Genomic DNA, 19691 nt, shown 5'->3' on the forward strand with positions numbered 1-19691 from the left:
ACTTGCTATGAGACATTCTCCTGCGCTTGCATTGAACCTACGCTAGGAATCGAAGACACGTTAACAGCTGTGAACCGCCTGCATCCCTTCATGCTTGATGTGTCCCCGACGGCGATGTCAACTTTCAGCAGTATAATCGTGATTGTCTCGGAGCCAGAACCGTGTTACAGTTGTTTGAGGAGCGTAATGGTGAACTCACGTTGATGTCTCGTTGACCAAATTGCTCTGATGTAAATCCCATTAAACCCTACTAAGTCGTTAACGGGCGCCATCACCGCGTACGCAAATCAGCGGCCAGTTATTTACGCGAATTGCATGACCTGGCCGGCCGCGGTGGACGAGCGGTTCTACGCGCTTCAGTCCGGAACCGCGCGACTGCTACGGTCGCAGGTTCGAATCCTGCCTCGGGCATGGATGTGTGTGATGTCCTTAGGTTAGTTAGGTTGAAGTAGTCCTAAGTTCTAGGGGACCGATGACCTGAGATGTTAAGTCCCATAGTGCTCAGAGCCATTTGAACCATTTTGCATGACCTGCGCGCAGACATCCAATGCCGCATATCCCCAAAAAACTACCAACAAATTGTTGGATCCCTGATAGGAAGAATGAGTGATGCATATCGTTCCAAAGACGGACAGACAAGCTATTAAACAGGCAGTCATAAGGTTTCGCCACATCTCTGCACATCTACATCTACATGAGTACTCTGCAAATCTCACTTACGTGCCTGGCAGAAGGTTCATCGAACCACCTTTAGACTAATTCTATATTATTCGACTGTCGAACGGCACGCGGAAAAAACGAACATCTATATACTTCAGTGTGAGTTCTGATTATTTTATGATGGTTATCGTTTCTCCCAATGTAGGTTTGCGCCAACAAAATTTTGGTCTTCCATCCTTATTGGTTCCTCTTGGTTCCTGTACATATTGTACGAGGGCAGTTCAATAAGTAATGCAACACATTTTTTTTCTCGGCCAATTTTGGTTGAAAAAACCGGAAATTTCTTGTGGAATATTTTCAAACATTCCCGCTTCGTCTCGTATAGTTTCATTGACTTCCGACAGGTGGCAGCGCTGCACGGAGCTGTTAAAATGGCGTCTGTAACGGATGTGCGTTGCAAACAACAGGCAGTGATCGAGTTTCTTTTGGCGGAAAACCAGGGCATCTCAGATATTCATAGGTGCTTGCAGAATGTCTACGGTGATCTGGCAGTGGACAAAAGCACGGTGAGTCGTTGGGCTAAGCGTGTGTCATCATCGCCGCAAGGTCAAGCAAGACTGTCTGATCTCCCGCGTGCGGGCCGGCCGTGCACAGCTGTGACTCCTGCAATGGCGGAGCGTGCGAACACACTCGTTCGAGATGATCGACGGATCACCATCAAACAACTCAGTGCTCAACTTGACATCTCTGGTGGTAGTGCTGTCACAATTGTTCACCAGTTGGGATACTCAAAGGTTTGTTCCCGCTGGGTCCCTTGTTGTCTAACCGAACACCATAAAGAGCAAAGGAGAACCATCTGTGCGGAATTGCTTGCTCGTCATGTGGCTGAGGGTGACAATTTCTTGTCAAAGATTGTTACAGGCGATGAAACATGGGTTCATCACTTCGAACCTAAAACAAAACGGCAATCAATGGAGTGGCGCCACACCCACTCCCCTACCAAGAAAAAGTTTAAAGCCATACCCTCAGCCGGTAAAGTCATGGTTACAGTCTTCTGGGACGCTGAAGGGGTTATTCTGTTCGATGTCGTTCCCCATGGTCAAACGATCAACTTTGAAGTGTATTGTGCTACTCTTCAGAAATTGAAGAAACGACTTCAGCGTGTTCGTAGGCACAAAAATCTGAACGAACTTCTCCTTCTTCATGACAACGCAAGACCTCACACAAGTCTTCGCACCCGAGAGGAGCTCACAAAACTTCAGTGGACTGTTCTTCCTCATGCACCCTACAGCCCCGATCTCGCACCGTCGGATTTCCATATGTTTGGCCCAATGAAGGACGCAATCCGTGGGAGGCACTACGCGGATGATGAAGAAGTTATTGATGCAGTACGACGTTGGCTCCGACATCGACCAGTGGAATGGTACTGTGCAGGCATACAGGCCCTCATTTCAAGGTGGCGTAAGGCCGTAGCATTGAATGGAGATTACGTTGAAAAATAGTGTTGTGTAGCTAAAAGATTGGGAAATAACCTGGTGTATTTCAATGCTGAATAAAACAACCCCTGTTTCAGAAAAAAAATGTGTTGCATTACTTATTGAACTGCCTTCGTATATCACCTGTCTTCCCTACACCTTACTCCTATTTTTCTCAGAATTTCCAACACCTTGGACCATTTCGCTTTATCGAACACTTTTTGAGGTCGATTAATCTTATCCATGTGTCTTGATTTTTCTTCAGTCTTGTATTCACTATCAAGCACAACGTCTTAACTGCCTCCGCGGTGCCTTTCTCTTTCTTGAAGCCACACTGATCGTCGTCTAACAGATCCTCAGTTTTTCACATTCTTCTGTGTGTTATTCTTGTCAGAAACTTGAATGTACGAATTGTTAGCCTAACTGTGTGATAGTTCGCACACTCATGTGCCTTTGCTGTTTTCGGGATCGTGTGGATGATATTTTTCCGAAAGTCTGATGGCATGTCTCATTCCTCAAAAGATTCTGCACACCAACTTGAAGAGTCATTTGGTTGCCGCTTTCCCAATGATTTTAGAAACTCTGCAAGGCTTCCAAGTCTCTGTCAAATTGGCTTTAATAGTGGACGTCTATTTCATCTTCTAAAAACGTCTATTTCATCTTCTAACACGTCATCAGACAAGTCTTCCACATAGCAGAGGCATGCTACCCACTCTTTCCATCTATTCGCTCTCTCCTCTGAGTTTAACAATCGAATTAGTATTGCACTTTTAATGTTGCCTCCCTTGCATTTAATTTCACTAAAGCTTGCTTTGAATTTTCTATATGCTGAATCAGTTCTTTCGACGGCTGTTTCTTTTTCGATCTCTTCGCCGGGTTTCTGGAGCCATTTCGCCTTTGATTCCTTGCAGATACTATCTCTTTCATTCCTAAGTGTCTTATATTGCCGTATTCTTATCTTTCCGTAAACATTTTGGTACTTCCTTCTTTCGTCGATCAGCTGATTGGAACATCCCTATCCATACTCTCCGCTCTACCTTCTTATTCATAACGAATCTTGCTGCCGTTGTACCATTTTCTGCTGCTATTCATGTTACCCTATATTAGTCTCAGCAGAAGTCTTTATGTGCTTTCCATTTCACCTCAGTGACTCCTACTGAATCAAGAATAAGCCTTTGAATTTCCTTTTACAGATTTCCTATCACAGCCAAAATGTTCACATTCCATGCATTGTTAATTTTTTTTTCCATGATAGAGGGTGCTGTCTCGAGATTCTATCTTAGTAAATGTAATTTCAGCATAGATCTTGTTGCGTGGCCACCTACAGGGCTGTTTATACAGTAATTGTCTGTTTTTTTACGAGCTCAACTGATTGGGAAATGTGCTCACATGGCGCTGTTAAAATCTCAAATGTTTTAAACCGATCTTTACAATAAAACAGATTACTACTTTTGGCTATTGCTCTTACGAACTGCTTCTGAGTTCATATTTTCTGCATTTGTTTCCCACAAAAGAATACCACAGCTAAGAATTGAGTTTATGTACGAACATTATGTAACCAACAGACTGTTAAACACTGATGACAGAACCCTAAGAGCATAAAGTGTTGATGACGTACTATTGACAACTATCTATGTGTGTTCATACCACTGATAATCAATATTCTTTCCCAGAAATTTTGATTTTATTACGCCATCTACAGAGGTACACACAAAAGCGTGTCATTTTTTCCTTTTCACACTGAAATTCGTGGTATTTGTCTTTTTTATGCTCAATGTAACGTCAAAACGTTGAGCAACTGTAAACTTCGTTGGGGGTTACATTTTCGTCTTCTGCAAGAAATTCTCTTTGTTATTTTCAGTGGCTAAATTATGGCTCTCATCATTAATGAAAAGTTTGAACCATAAGTAATATCACTATAAAGTGACTGATACATATACCAGGAATAAATAATAATAATAATTATTATTATTATTATTATTATTATTATATGCTACCTCTCATGTAGGACGTTTCAGAATTAGAGAGCACAAATTTCGGGTATGTGTTCCACATATATAGAAAATAAAAAAAGTTGATTACCTCACGTCTGGAAATTCTTGGTTTTCGGGTTATCGCCTTCAAAACAGTGATATTCACCAGATCAGTTTTCTTCCCACAGGTGGTTTACAAAAGATCTTCAAAATGTCCACCTCCTACTCGAATACATCTCTCATATCGTGGCTCTATCAACACGATCCTCAATCCTAAAAGTGCTGCATATTTCTGCACAACACACCAACATTAGATTCCATTCCATATCAGGCCCATATATGCCGATTATGAAAGTTCGTAATACCATATCGCATGAGCTGTGCTTCATCTGCGAATAATTCTAAGCAGCAAATTTCGGATTTGTAGCACACTGCTGGCAGAACCACTGTCAGAACATAACTCGTGCCGGGTACTCTGCTGGTGAAAGAGCCTCTAGATGTTGCAAATGATAAGAATACAGGGTGGTTGTAATTACATTTTCGCTGCTTGAGAAAGCTCCCATGAGAAACGAGTGATCGTAGGGCAATGAAACTTCGTGGAAACATTTGTAAGGACGTGCGGGAGAGAAATAACAAATAAACCATTTCCATATCAGAGGAAAACATTCGTTAATCGCGTTCCATGTTTACGTTCCAGGTTACAAACGTTGCTCAATGTGACGACCATCTGCATCCACAATAGCTTGAAACTGTTCTAGATATTGCTCTACAGCTGCTTGAAACATTACATTTGGAACGATGGACCTTGGAATGGTCAGCTGTCGTGACAAAGCTCGTGCATTGCTTGAAGATAAACACATTACTTTAAGTATTCGCAGCCATGGCAACAGTAACTTCTTCAACAATTTGTGGTACAATTGGCCGTCGGCTTCTCCCAGGAGCTATGCGGAAAACGCCAGTTAATTTGAACTTCCGGATCGTGTTCTTAGACAACGGTGCTGAAAGAGGACCTCTCCGTAATCCTTTAATGCGTCGATACTCGGCAACTGCAGCAACACTACTGCTGTTGTTTTGATGAAACAGCTTTACGAGTAAAGCACTGCGTATCTTGCCTCGACTGACCCATATTGAGTGGCTGCAACTGTAATGCACACTGATTTTTCCAGTACTACGTCACCGTACCAGTTCCGGCGCCTAACGGCAAGTCACGACACTAACATCTCAAATATTGAAAGTTTAATTATAACCGCCATGTAGAACTGTTGCCCTCGCTAGTCTCCAGACAGTTGTATGAGCAACATTAACTTGACCTATATATGTTGATAGACGAAGTCGGGTGCACAAAATCCATAATCGCTTTCAGTACATCTGGTGTTGTGGATCTCGGTCGTCCCGTCCCCAAACCAGAAGATGTAAATTTCGGATGAGCGGACACACGGCGATTGAGACGCTCAGATGTCTTCCCACCTGGACATTTTCTCTGTGGATACCTCTCCTGGCACAAACTACACTCATGTTCATAAATTAAGGATAATGCTGATACATGGTGAAACAACGCTCTGGTGGGCGGTTTGCGGGTTTAAATCACCTCGGGGTATGACCCTGCGGTGCATTTGACCTGCGGTCGTCGCACGGTGGCGCTGGCAGCAGTCCACATACGTAGATGTTTGTTGGTGCATGTCAGAGCAAGGTGCAGCGAGTTAAGTGTGCAGACGTTTTCAGAGGTGCTAATGGTGACTGTGTTGAAAATGGCTCAAATAACACACACTGATGACGTTGTGAGTGGTAGAATACTAGGGCGACCGGAGGCTGGTCAAATACAGCAGGTCGTAGCACAAGCCCTCCATGTACCACAAAGTGTGATCTCAAGATTAAGGCAACGATTCCAGCAGACAGGAAGCGTATCCGGGCGCTACAGTACGGGACGTCCACAGTGTACAACACCACAAGAAGACCGATATCTCACCATCAGTGTCCGCAGACGGCTACGGAGTACTGCAGGTAGCCTTGCTCGGGACCTTACGGCAGCCATTGGAACAGTTGTCTCCAGACACACAGTCTACAGACGACTGTACTGACATGGTTTATTCACCCAGAGACCTGCAAGGTGCATTCCACTGACCGCTGGTCACAGGAGAGCCCGTAAAGCCTGGTGTCAAGAACACAGTACATGGTCATTGGAACAGTGGTCTCAGGTTATGTTCACGGACGAGTCCAGGTATAGTCTGAAAAGTGATTCTCGCTGGGTTTTCATCTGGCGTGAACCAGGAACCAGATACCAACCCCTTAATGTCCTTGAAAGAAACCTGTATGGAGGTCGTGGTTTGATGGCGTGGGATGGGATTATGATTGGTGCACGTACACCCCTGTATGTCTTTGACAGAGGAACTGTAATAGGTGTATCGGGGCGTCATTTTGCACCAGTATGTCCGCCTTTTCAGGGGTGCAGTGGGTCCCACCTTCCTCCTGATGGATGATAACGCACGGCCCCACCGAGCTGCCATCGTGGAAGAGTACCCTGAAACAGAAGATATCAGGCGAATGGAGTGGCCTGCCTGTTCTCCAGACCTAAACCCCATCGAGCACGTCTGGGATGCTCTCGGTCGACGTATCGCTGCACATCTTCAAACCCCTACGACACTTCAGGAGCTCCGACAGGCACTGGTGCAAGAATGGGAGGCTATACCCCAGCAGCTGCTTGACCACCTCATCCAGAGTATGCCAACCCGTTGTGCGGCCTGTGTATGTGTGCATAGTGATCATATCCCATATTGGCGTCGGGGTACATGCGCAGGAAACAGTGGCGTTTTGTAGCACATGTGTTTCGAGACTGTTTTGTCAAATAATCAGCAATACTGTGGACTTACAGATCTGTGTCGTGTCTGTTCCCTATGTGCCTATGCTATTAGCGCCAATTTTGTGCAGTGCCACGTTGTGTGGCACCACATTCTGCAATTATCTTTACCTTGCATAGAGAGCACTGGTTCCTGATTTTAATACATGTCGAACGTCGAACAGAACACTGAATTTATCTTCCGCCTCGGAATCAACTGTGCTGTTAGTATCTTGTGTCACGGCAGCTACGCGCGGCAAGGAAAACGTGCCGGTGAATATCACTGTTTTGAAGGCCTTAACTTGTAAACCAAATATTTCCGGACACATGTTGCAATGGACTTTCGTATATGGGAAACACGTATCTGAAATCACCACTCTATTTTTGAAACACCTTGCATAAGAGTATGAAATGCCTTCAAATAATTTCCGAAAATAAGAGTAGAAAGTTGTTCCCCACTTTACGTGCACCTCTGTATGAATTGTTGAACGGACAGACATGAAAGGAAGTCAAGGTGGAGCTGGTACATACGGGTCCCGCGCTAGACGGTCCACGTGGCTGTTGCATATGCAGCGGATTCCATATTGAAAGGTCCCGTCCTGCAGTGTCGCCACAGCAGTCTGTCCAGTGTCTGCCTCAAGCTCCTGCGCGCGCGTAGCTACGACCAGACCGAAAAACTCTGCTCATTTCTTAGGTAGGATTTTGTCTTTGATTTTCATTACGCGGTAGTCGATAAAGGTGAATTCCGATTGCGACTGTTAAGCTGATTACCACTATTCCACAATGCGTGCGTGTCTGTGCGTGCGCAGATTCGGTTTAAGGGCCAAGCGACCGCTTTGGGAGTCAAGATGAGACGAACCCCACGGGCCCCCAAGTGCAAATTTTGTATACATCGTGTACCATAATTAGTAGCGGAAACTGACACGGATGCAAATATACGGTAATACTCCTAGAAACAAAAATGTTTTGGTAACATTTGCGATAGCAAACAAGCCGTTTGCGGGATAATTGCGAATAAATGATTACGTGACCGCTACTGACTTCAGTATGAAATATTGTCCTAGTTAGTACAAGTGTATTTGGAATGTAAGCTTCCAATTAAGTCTCCAACTAATTGTGCGCACATGTCACCCGTGGTCTACATTACCTTGCGAAATTTGATGAATGTGAATGTGGTACATGCATGATGGAACACAGGAACATTTGGTATCGATATTAAGCCGACATCTGACGCACCAGTGTGGTATAAGATAGCTATGTCAGAGAGAGAGGTTGTACCTTGGGCTCCAATGTCACCTGACATCAATCCTTACGAAATTTCCGCTGATGTCGAGCCACAGTCATGCAATATTGTTTAAAAGAGTAAACTGTCATTTGACTGTGTATTACTATTTTTATATTTTGTACTGTCTAGATTTCGGATTTTATAGCATTATCAAGTACAACGCTAAAAGTTATTAGACCATCATTACGTCGTATCTGTTAAGGCAGTCCGAAGTAGGTAAACAAGACTAACACATGTCTTTAAGATGTGACTATCAAAGAATTTGACACGTGTTATTCTTGTGTACCTGTTTTTGACTGCCTTAACAGATATGACTTCATGATGATCTAACAACTTTTAGTATTGTACCTGATAAGGGCATAAAAGCCGAAATCTAGATAATATAAAAGATAAATATAGTAACACACAGTCAAATGGAGATTTACTCTTTTTAACACTAATCCTTGCCATTTTTTGTCGCGGTCATCTCAAAATTGAGGTGTACAGCAGTCCGACTGATACGGCTGAAGAAATGGAGCAATGGTCCGGACAGCCTTGTTAACATCTACGAGATGATCCGGGAATGTTTGCAATAATCTGCAACTCACTGCATAATGAGGGAGGTTATGAAAGCTCGCATGAAATCAGCGCCGCGCGGAGTAACCGCGCGGTTTAAGGCGACATGCACGGATTGCGTGGCCCCTACCGCCGGAGGTTCGAGTCCTCTCTCGAGCATGGGTGTGTGTGTGTGTGTGTGTGTTGTTCTTAGCATAAGTTAGTGTAAGTTACTTTAAGTAGTGTGTAAATCTAGGGACCGATGACCTCAGCAGTGTGGTCCCTTAGGAATTCACACACATTTGAACAGGAAATCAGCGGGAGGAATCACTCGTGAGTTCAAAAGTGCTGCAAGCAGTCCAGCTTACATAATGACTGTATCTGGGAAGTTAAAATGAGTGGGGCGCAATGGTCGAGCATATTCGCATAAGCAATAGATATACACCATGTGATCAAAAGTATCCGGACACCTGGCTGAAGTCCGCAGCTTCCGGCGCACGGGGTCCCGGGTTCGATTCCCGGCTGGGGCAGGGATTTTCTCTGCCTCGAGATGACTGGATGTTGTGTGACTTTCATCATCATTTCATCCTCATTCACTCGCAAGTCGCCGTAGTGGCGTTAAAGAACTTGTGGAGCGGCGGCCGAACCGCCCCGCGAGGGGTCTCCCTGCCACCAATGCCATACGCTCACACACTCACACGCGCACACACACACACACACACACACACACCTGGCTGAAAATGACTTACAAGTTCGTGGCGCCCCACATCGGTAATGCTAAAATTCAGTGTCGTGTTGGCCGACCCTTAGCCTTGATGACAGCTTCCACTCTCGCAGGCATACGTTCGATCAGGTGCTGGAAGGTATCTTGGGGAATGGCACACCATTCTTCACGGAGTGCTGCACTGAGAAGAGGTACTGATGTCGGTCGGTGAGGCCTGGCATGAAGTCAGCGTTCCAAAACATCCCAAAGGTGTTCTATAGGATTCAGGTCAGGATTCTGTGCATGCCAATCCATTACAGGGATGTTATTGTCATGTAACCACTCCGCCACAGGCAGGTGCTCGATTGTGTTGAAAAATGCAATCGCCATCTTCGAATAGTTCTTCAACAGTGGTGAGCAAAAAGGTGCTTAAAACATCAATGTAGGCCTTTGCTGTGATAGTGCCACGCAAAATAATAAAAGGTGCAAGCCCCCTCCATGAAAACCACGACCACACCATAACACCACAGACTCCGAATTTTACTGTTGGCACTACACACGCTGGCAGATGACGTTCACCTGGCATTCGCCATACCCACACCCTCTCATCGAATCGCCACATTGTGTACCATGATTCGTCACTACAGACAACGTTTATCCACTGTTAAAACGTCCAATGTTTACGCTCCTTACACCTAGCGAGGTGTCGTTTGGCATTTACCGGCGTAATGTGTAGCTTATGAGCGGCCGCTCGACCATGAAATCCAAGTTTTCTCACCTCCCGCCTAACTGTCATAGTACTTGCAGTGGATCCTGATGCAGTTTGGAATTCCTGTATGATGGTCTGGATAGACCGTGTTCAACTGACGGCGGTCTCTGTCAGTCACCAGACGAGGTCGGCCTGTAAGCTTTTGTGCAGTACGTGTCCCTTCAAGTTTCCACTTCACTACCACATCGGAAATAGTGGACGTAGGGATGTTTAGGAGTGGTGAAATCTCGCTTGCAGATGTATGACGCAAGTGATACCCAATCACCTGACCATGTTCGAAGTCCGTGAGTTCCACGGACCGCCCCGTTCTGCTCTCTCACGTTGTCTAATGACTAGTGAAGTCTCTGATATGGAGTTCCTGGCAGTAGGTGTCAGCACAATGCACCTAATATGGAAAACATATGTTTTTGGGGGTATTCGGATATTTTTGATCACATAGCTTATGTAGTCAGTGCTAAGCGATACTTGTGCTGTAAAGAATGACGCCGTTGGACAGTGGATGACTGGAAAGTGATTCGGAGCGATTAATCACGCTGTAGACTGTGGCTGTTGGATGGGAGAATATGGGTTTGGCGAATGCCTGGAGGAAGCTACGTGCCATTATACGTAACGCCAATAGTGAAATAAGAAGTGTGGAGGATATGGCGTTACTGTACGTATATTTTTCGTGTTTGCGGTGTGGTCCCCTTTCTGCGCTTAAGAAACGCTAAATGCGGAAGGGTACGATCACATTTTACAGTACTGTGTACTGAGTACAGTACAGGAACAATTTCGCGGAGCATGATTGATTATATCAGCATGATAATGCACCCTGTCATAAAGCAGCATCTGTGAGACACTGGTTTGTGGATAATAACATTCCCGAAATGTACTGGCCTAGCCAGAGTCCCGGCCTGAACCCACTGGGCCGCCCTTGGAAGGGGTTAGAACGTTGGCTTTGCTTCAGACGCCAGCGTTTGAAACTTCCTGGCAGATTAAAACTGTGTTCCGGATCAAGACTCGAACTTGGGACTTTTACCTCTCGCGGGCAAGTGCCCTACCGACTGAGCTATCCAAGGACGACTCACGACCCGTCCTCACAGCTTTAATTCTGCCAGTGCCTCGTCTTCTGCCTTCCAGACTTCACGGAAACTCTCTACGAACCTTGCAGAGCTAGCGCTCCTGAAAGAAAGTGTATTGGGGAGACATGGCTTAGCCACAGGGGGTGGATGTTTCCAGAATGAAATTTTCACTCTGCTGCCGAGTTTGCGCTGGTATGAAACTTCCTGGCAGATTAAAACTGTGTGGCAAATCGAGACTCGAACTCGGGACAGTTGGCTTTTGCAATCAAGTTCTCTACCGTCTGAGCCAACTAAGCACGACTCAGAAGCCGTCCACACAGTGTTAATCTGCCAGGAAGTTTCATATCAACGCACACTCCGCTACAGAGTGAGAATTTTCATTCTGGAAACATCCCCCAGGCCGTGTCTAAGCCATGCCTCCGCAATATCCTTTCTTACAGGAGCGCAAGTTCTGCAAGGTTCGCAGGAGAGCTTCTGTGAAGTTTGGAAAGCCTGAGACGAGGTACTGCTAGAATTAAAGCTGTGAGGACGGGCCGTGAGCCGCGCTTGGGTAGCTCGGATGGCGGCACGGTAGCTCAGCGTGTTCGGTCAGAGAACTGGTTGGCCTCTGTAATAAAAAAACTGAGAGGAAGGATCAACAGACGAACTTGAACGGATGTCATGTGTCGTCCGCAACGATCAAACATAACGATCAACAACGAACAAAATGAAAAAAAAGACGGTAGAGGACTTGCCCGCGAAAGGCAGCGGTCCTGAGTTCGAGTCTCGGTTCTGCACGCAGTTTTAGTCTGCCGCTGCTGGATCACTACCTTTTCTAGTTTCGGCTCTTGATGAAGAATGGGCTGTTATTCGTGAACAGACATCCTCTGAATGCTACCATTATTACAGCAAGCACAATGGCTACCTCACTGAAAGTTTTTCCAGCATAGTTCAAGCTGTCATAAAGGCAAAGGGTGGTGACACCACATATTAATGATCACTAATAGGTATCTTGAGACATCTGATCAGATAGTGTATTCATTGACGACCACTGCTACCCTGTCTCAAAATACTCTGTTTTGAATCCTCTACCTTTTACTGGCAGTGTAATTTTGACTCTAATGGTTTGGGTCACCCTTTCTATAGCTCCACTAAGTAACGATAGTCTTTGGACCAGTAACTAGTATTGTAACTTCTCTGGAGTGTAGGTTGGGAAGTGAATAGCCAGTTATTAGAGGATAATTAATATTTTTGCATAGTAATAACTGGTGGCAGCTGATAAGTATTAAAGGAGTAACACTTTCCTGTGGTTGGCAGTGTTGCAGTAGTATGTATCAAAACTTGTAAGCATCCACCGCAATTCACATTGCCAGTCGCAGTTTTAATTAAAGCAACAGGAATCTTTTTCATTGGATTAAACATGGAAGGCTTAAGAGCTGTGACTGTGTGCCTAATAGCGCTCTGACACAAAATACCGTGGCAGTTGCACAGTAACGCAGTGTCGTGTTGAGAGCTGGGCGAGTCCATCCTGTTGTTCCGAAGGGGCGGCCGCACGGTTGACTGTCGCCGACGACCTGCGGGCTTCCACCGCAATCGTTAGCATCTCTTTCTCACATAGTGTGGCATCACAGTCTTCACGCACCGTAAATACAGGGAAACTTTTTCTCAGTAAGGGATATGGGACTGTATGCAAAACCATTAAGTTTTGGGCAGAAGAGGCAGACAGCGTAACAAAAATCTCATTAAAAATAGTGCTTGAGAGGATTGCAAGAGCAGCTACCTGTTCAAGTCGCACAATAAAGAGAATAAGAAAGGAGGGGAGAAACATAGTGCAGGTACTGGTTGGCTGTAATTAAAATGTAGCTACTTACAGAGGTCCAGTGTGCGTTGTAATTATCGTATGACAGTGAAACTTGGTAGATGTTCTAATGCGTTAATGCGGAATCGATTTACGATGGATAAACTTAGTCCCAGTTTTGGCCACCAGATGTAACTCTGATGCCATGAAAGCAAGAAAGACACATATAAATGTTTCCATATGTAGTGGATTAGGAGCGGAATGTGGGCAGAAAAGGTCAAACAAGAGATAAAGGCATAATTTTGACATAATTATCAACTGCCACTTACACAGTTTGTTGATTCTGAGCACCAGAGACGTCAACGAGATGCTGCATTCGTAAAACGACGTGATCAACAGTTGCTCGCAGCAGTTCTGATGGAATCTGAGCATGTGTTCCTGTATACTGTCCTTCAGATCAAGTAGGAACCGAACGTATTCCTTGTAAACGCGCTGTTTTACATATCCCTAGAGTTAAAACTCACGTGGATTCAAATCAGGTAATCTTGAAGGCCATGCACCTAGAAGCCTCTGGAGATAATACATTTGTGGAAAGCAACATTAAGCAAACCTTTCACTGGGCGAGCGACATGAAACTGTTGTCCCAGCTTGTATGAAAACAGAGGTTTCCACACAGGTGCCCTGTTCCAAAGGTGCAGGGAGGTCTCTATGGCAGGCCCTGCGTGTATTCCCTTCAAAGAAGAACAGACCGAGAATTAGGGAATTTTTTTTCTTCCTTCCTTTGGATCCACACCACACAGTCACATATGGCAAGTGCAATGACTCTTCGTGCACAACACATGGTTTAACAGTATCCCAAAATTCGGCAGTTCTGTGTTTTCGCTATACCCTGTGGTATAAACTGTGTCTTGTCACTCCATAGAATATTGCCCAGCCACATTTCGTCAGCTTCGATCCGTGCTAGAAACTGGAGAGCAAATTCAGAACGCTGCTGCGGATCATGAGGTTTCAGCTACTGCACCATCTGGATCTCGTAAAATAGGCAGCAAAACTTTCTGTACTGTTGATCAAGGGATGGACAATTCTCGTGCCACTACACGAGCACAAGCACTACCTGAGCCTGTGCTGAATGGTCATTTCCATCAACAGCAACCTTGTTAATAGCTTCCACTCGGATAGGACACCTACCCCTTCCAGATGCCGCACCAAGTTCAGCCTTGATTTGGAATTTCGTTATCATTTTCTTTAAGCCATTTAACGACCTCACGCCTGTCCTCCAGCCTTTCAGTCAGCGACGCTCTCTCACTGCAGCACTGTAATTGCTGTCGTTCACATTCAAACAACGGCTTCGCTGACAACGCATGGTCTCTCTTCTCGATAGCCATATTGTTCACTCACATTATGGCTTGTCAAATGACAGCGTGGATGTATACTGTCATACGAACAGCGTACGGCACCAGATTGCACCTGGCGATCACAAATGGAACTAATGTTTTTCCAGCATAAAATGGCTCCGCATTTACGCATTAGCGTATCTACCAAGTTTCGCTGCCATACGATAATTACAGCCCACACTGAAACTCTGTGAGTAGCTGTACTTCCTAAGGCTTCACTTTTTTGAGAAGACTCCCCTTTTGCAGCGCATGGTGGGATTCCTTTTGCTTTGGTTGATTCTTTGTTTATTTCACTACTTATATTCGGTACTCAAGTGTGACATTATTGAGCTTGAGGATCTTTATTTGTCTAATAGTAGACTGTACTGATATAATCTTTTAATATGATCATTTCCTGATTTGTTAGCTGTAACTCACAAGTTATGCGAGAAATGAGTTTGTGCACAGACTTCAGCTGTAGAACTGCGCCTCCTCTGCAGCTCCATGGCCATCCACAATGGAACCCCCCCGCCCCCTTTCCACCTCCACCATCACTGCCACTGGGCCACTGACCCCTCCTGACCCCTCCCATGCCTTGCTATCTCTGCAGATACAGACCAAGTTATTTCGTGCACATTTTACCCATCCCATTTCTCTACTCGATTTAAATGAAGTTTGATTGCTATTAATTTTAATTCAGTTAGACACTACTATGCGCTTAGTTTATATAACTGAGAACGAACAAATACGCGAATATACTCACCATTTATTCGTCAAACATTTCAAACCTGACAGTTTCAGTCCGCATTCTCGCTCGCTCGCTCGCAGATTCCATATTTCTAGATTTCTGGGAAGCATTTGGCACGGTGCCCCAACGTAAGCTGAAAACGAAGTGCGAGCATCTGAAATAAGTTCACAGGTTTTTGAGTGGCTCGAAGACTTCTTAAGTAATAGAACCCAGCATATTGTGCTCGTCGGCGAGTGTCCATCAGAGACAAGGGTCTCCTCAGGAGTGCCCCAGGGAAGTGTGATAGGACAGCTGTTGTTCTCCACATACATAAATGATATGGCGGACAGGGAGGGCAGCAATATGCGGTTGTTCGCTGCTTATGCCGTGGTGTACGGTAAGGTGTCGAAGTCGAGTGACTGTAGGAAGATACAGGACGACTGAGACAAAATTTTCAGTTGGCGTGATGAGTGGCAGCTGGCCCTAACTGGTTAATGCGGATGAGTAATGTTCGAATACAGTATTACTACAGTACAGTATGACAGTATTACTAGCGCCCTTGCCCGCATCTCGTGGTCGTGCGGTAGCGTTCTCGCTTCCCACGCCCGGGTTCCCGGGTTCGATTCCCGGCGGGGTCAGGGATTTTCTCTGCCTCGTGATGGCTGGGTGTTGTGTGCTGTCCTTAGGTTAGTTAGGTTTAAGTCGTTCTAAGTTCTAGGGGACTTATGACCACAGCAGTTGAGTCCCATAGTGCTCAGAGCCATTTGAACCATTTGAACTAGCGCCCTAGTCTCACGGCCAAGTCGTTTAAACATCTGGGCGTGACGTTCCAAAGCGATTTGAGGTGGTACGAGCATGTGATAACTGTGGTAGGGAAAGCGAATGGTCGACTTCAGTTCATTGGGAGAATTTTAGGAAAGAGTAGTTCACCTGTAAAGGAGTACTGCTCGAGTCTTTTGAGATCCGTACCAGGTCGTATTGAAGGAAGACATCGAAGCAGTTCAGAGGCGGGCTGCTAGATTTGTTACCGGTAGGTTCGAACAACACGTGTTACGGAGATGGAACTCAAATGGGAATCCTTGGAGGGGAGGCGACGTTCTTTTCGAGAAACACTATTTAGAAAATTTTGAGAACCGGCGTTTGATGCTGACTGTCGGACGATTCTACTGGCGCCAACATACATTGCGCGTAAAGACCAGGAAGATAAGACACGAGAAATGAGGGCTCAGACAGTCGTTTTTCTCTCGCTCTTTTTACGAGTGGAACGGGAAAGGAAACAAGTAGTGGTACAGGGTACCCTCCGCCACGCACCGTAAGGTGGTTTGTGGGTTATCTATGTAGATGTAGATGTAGATCATTATTGTTACAGGACCATTTTCACTGTGGTCGGTGAAATTCTAGATTGTTCCCCACGAAAAAGAACAAATATTTGGAAGAATCATTCTGTATGACAATTACGCTACTGTTTCTCATCATTAATATATAGATGTTGATTTTATCGCTTGTGAATCCCTTTAAACTAGAACATTACTTCTTTTATTTCTTATTACCATCTTTTCATGTACATTACTAGTTAATATGACTATACCTCGATCAAAATAACAAAGTGATCGATAGTTGAACAACAGAGGGTGATGTTGTCGGTTGACAGTTGTCTGGGCATACAATATGGCTGCAGTTGAAACAGCTGGGCGGTCCCATTTTAGATGCATTCACACGCTGCCCGTAAACATGCAGCTTTGGGTTTACTTAGCAATGTGGTAATGGTCTTATCTGTGGCACAGACAAACACGCTGCTCGCGAAACAATGCAAACAACGTAAAGGAATTACAATTGTTACGTTACCAGCCGCAAGCGTCGTCTCCAGCTGACTGTTGCAACTGGCTCCTGAGAAAGCAAAGCGATGTGAGAAGATATTGTTGTGTTGGCAGACGAGCCAACACCGTGTTACTAGTGGAGGCTGGCGTGAGGAAATGGTTCAAATGGCTCTGAGCACTATGGGACTCAACTGCTGTGGTCATAAGTCCCCTAGAACTTGGAACTACTTAAACCTAACTAACCTAAGGACATCACACACATCCATGCCCGAGGCAGGATTCGAACCTGCGACCGTAGCGGCCGTGCGGTTCCAGACTGAAGTGCCTAGAACCGCTCGGCCACTCCGGCCACTGGCGTGAGGAGGGAAGGACTATACTGACGTGAGGTCTGGAACATGACAAGGAATTAGAATTCAGAAAGCGGACGTAATTAGTTTCATACTTAACTTTAATCCATTAATGATGAGCGTCGCTCTTGACGGTACATGATTCACAATATTATCTATTCAGAATACAATCATAGTAACTGAATATGGCGCCTTGCTAGGTCGTAGCAAATGACGTAGCTGAAGGCTATGCTAAACTGTCGTCTCTGCAATTGAGAGCGTCTGTATACAGTGAACCATCTCTAGCAGTCGGCTGTACAACTGGGGCGAGTGCTAGGGAGTCTCTCTAGACTAGACCTGCCGTGTGGCGGCGCTCGGTCTGCAATCACTGATAGTAGCGACACGCGGGTCCGACGTATACTAACGGACCGCGGCCGATTTAAAGGCTACCACCTAGCAAGTGTGGTGTCTGGCGGTGACACGACAGATATAACAACAGTGGGCAATATATAGTGACTTATCAAGGTCATTTCTGATTGGCTGCTGCTGTTGTAACGATCCTGTAAACAACTAGCTGTCAATCACTGTTTTATTATCAGGTACGATGTCTGTTCAAAAAAATCCGGAACTTTGTTCACAAAATTTTTCTACGCTTACCTTTTACTTACTGTGCATGGTCTCCGTCGAAATACTATCCTCCACAAACGATATATTGCTCCCAACGCCGTTTTCACTTCCGGAATCAGTCTTGGTGGGACTCTTGTTAAACCGGGCGAAGCGCTGTCAGCGAATTTTCTTCTATCTCGTCTGTCGCTCCAAGTCGTCGTCCTTTGACGGGGTTTCCAACTTTGGAAATAAATAAAAGTCCGCAGGGGCTAGGTCCGATGAGTACAGAGGCTGAGACATCACAGTGACTTCGTTTTTTGTGCAACAGTCACGCACCAACGGGATGAAACTGCGGGTGCGTTATCGTGATGCAAGAGCCATGAATTGCCTCGCCACATTTCGGGCCGTTTCCTCCTCACATTTTCTAGCAGGCGTCGCAACATGTCCTTATAGGACCGTCGATTAACAATTTGTCCCTGTGATACGAATTCGTGATGAACAAATTCTTCTAAGAAAACTGTTAGCATGGCTTTGACATTTGATCTGACCTGATTAGCTTTTTTTTGGTCTTGGAGAACCTTTCCCGACCCATTGTGAAGATTGAATCTTGGTCTCAGCATCATAACCGTAGATCTACGCCTCATCACCAGTTATGATTCTCTTAAGGAACATCTCGTTCTCATTCGCGCGACCCAAAATCTCTTCACATATTGCGAGGCAAAGGTCTTTCTGGTCTCGACTCATGAGCCGTGGTACGAACCTGGCGTCAAGATGATCCATTCCAGATGTTGTGTCAGGATTTCGTGGCGTGATCCAACTGAAATGTTACATTCTTCTGCAATCTCTCTGACAATCAGTCCTCGATAGGCACGCGTAATGTCGTTGACGTTCCTGACATGAGCGTCGTCGGCATATGTCGAATGGCGTCCTGAACGAGGGTAATCTTTAACTTCCGTCCGTCCATGTTTGAACCGTGTGAATCTTTCGTAACACAGAGTAATCAACACTGGCTTCCTTTATCACTTGGTATACGTCTGCAAAGGTTTTCTTATGCTTCAAGCAAAATTTAATGCAGACGCGGTGCTCCTCTAACTCTACCATCTAGAGATACGCAAACTGTGCGACACAACATTCTACTCACTACAATACAATAACTAACAGACATATAAGAATGAAACCGCCGGTAGTCACACATTGAAGACAGGCGTGTGTGCAGGGATGACAATAGCATTTCGCTCCAACACACCATTGGCGCAAAATTGCGATTTTTTCAACAGGCCTCGTATAGTTGATATTCTTCCTATCATCACATTTTAATGGCTTCACTTGTCAGTTCATATTTATTGATACTCTACATAACATCGGTCCTCAAAATTCGAACTACATTCACCTTCTATCTGGTTCTAACGACTCGATAATGTTGACGAGTTCGAATCAGGAACCCCACATGTCAGCACTTAAAAGTGTCCAATAAACTTGGCCTCAGTAGGTATAATACGCTTACAAACTGTCGCTGCGCGTAGCGATATTCTTCCAGAAAGTATCTATACGTACCGGCGTCATTTTTCCCCCGATATGTCGATATATTGATATCAAAGTGGTAATATGGAGTGCCGATATTGTTATTTTATATTATAGTTTTTCACAGTTTTCGACAAATATTTGAAGTTGTTCTTTTGAAATTGTAGTAGAACATAATTTTAGTTTTACTGTGTGGAGGAGACCAACGACTTTTTGAGATTTCATGACGTCCAGTCTTTGTCTTTGACTTT

At 45.1% G+C, this 19691-nt stretch overlaps 1 protein-coding gene across 2 annotated transcripts in view; it reads left to right on the forward strand.

Moving 5' to 3' along the window:
- The window catches only part of LOC126455467 (uncharacterized), a 71539-nt gene that overhangs the window by 31075 nt on the left and 20773 nt on the right, over nt 1–19691 (forward strand). The window contains exon 1 of one of the 2 annotated variants that reach the window (XM_050091221.1): nt 7555–7635. The exons of the other annotated variant lie outside the window; for it this stretch is intronic. The gene's annotated coding sequence lies outside the window, so the exon portion shown is untranslated. Of the gene's footprint in view, nt 1–7554; nt 7636–19691 lie in introns of those variants that run through there. 2 annotated transcript variants of the gene reach the window in all.

Source organism: Schistocerca serialis, chromosome 2 (assembly GCF_023864345.2).
Source record: "Schistocerca serialis cubense isolate TAMUIC-IGC-003099 chromosome 2, iqSchSeri2.2, whole genome shotgun sequence".
Taxonomy (NCBI): Eukaryota; Metazoa; Arthropoda; class Insecta; order Orthoptera; family Acrididae; genus Schistocerca; species Schistocerca serialis.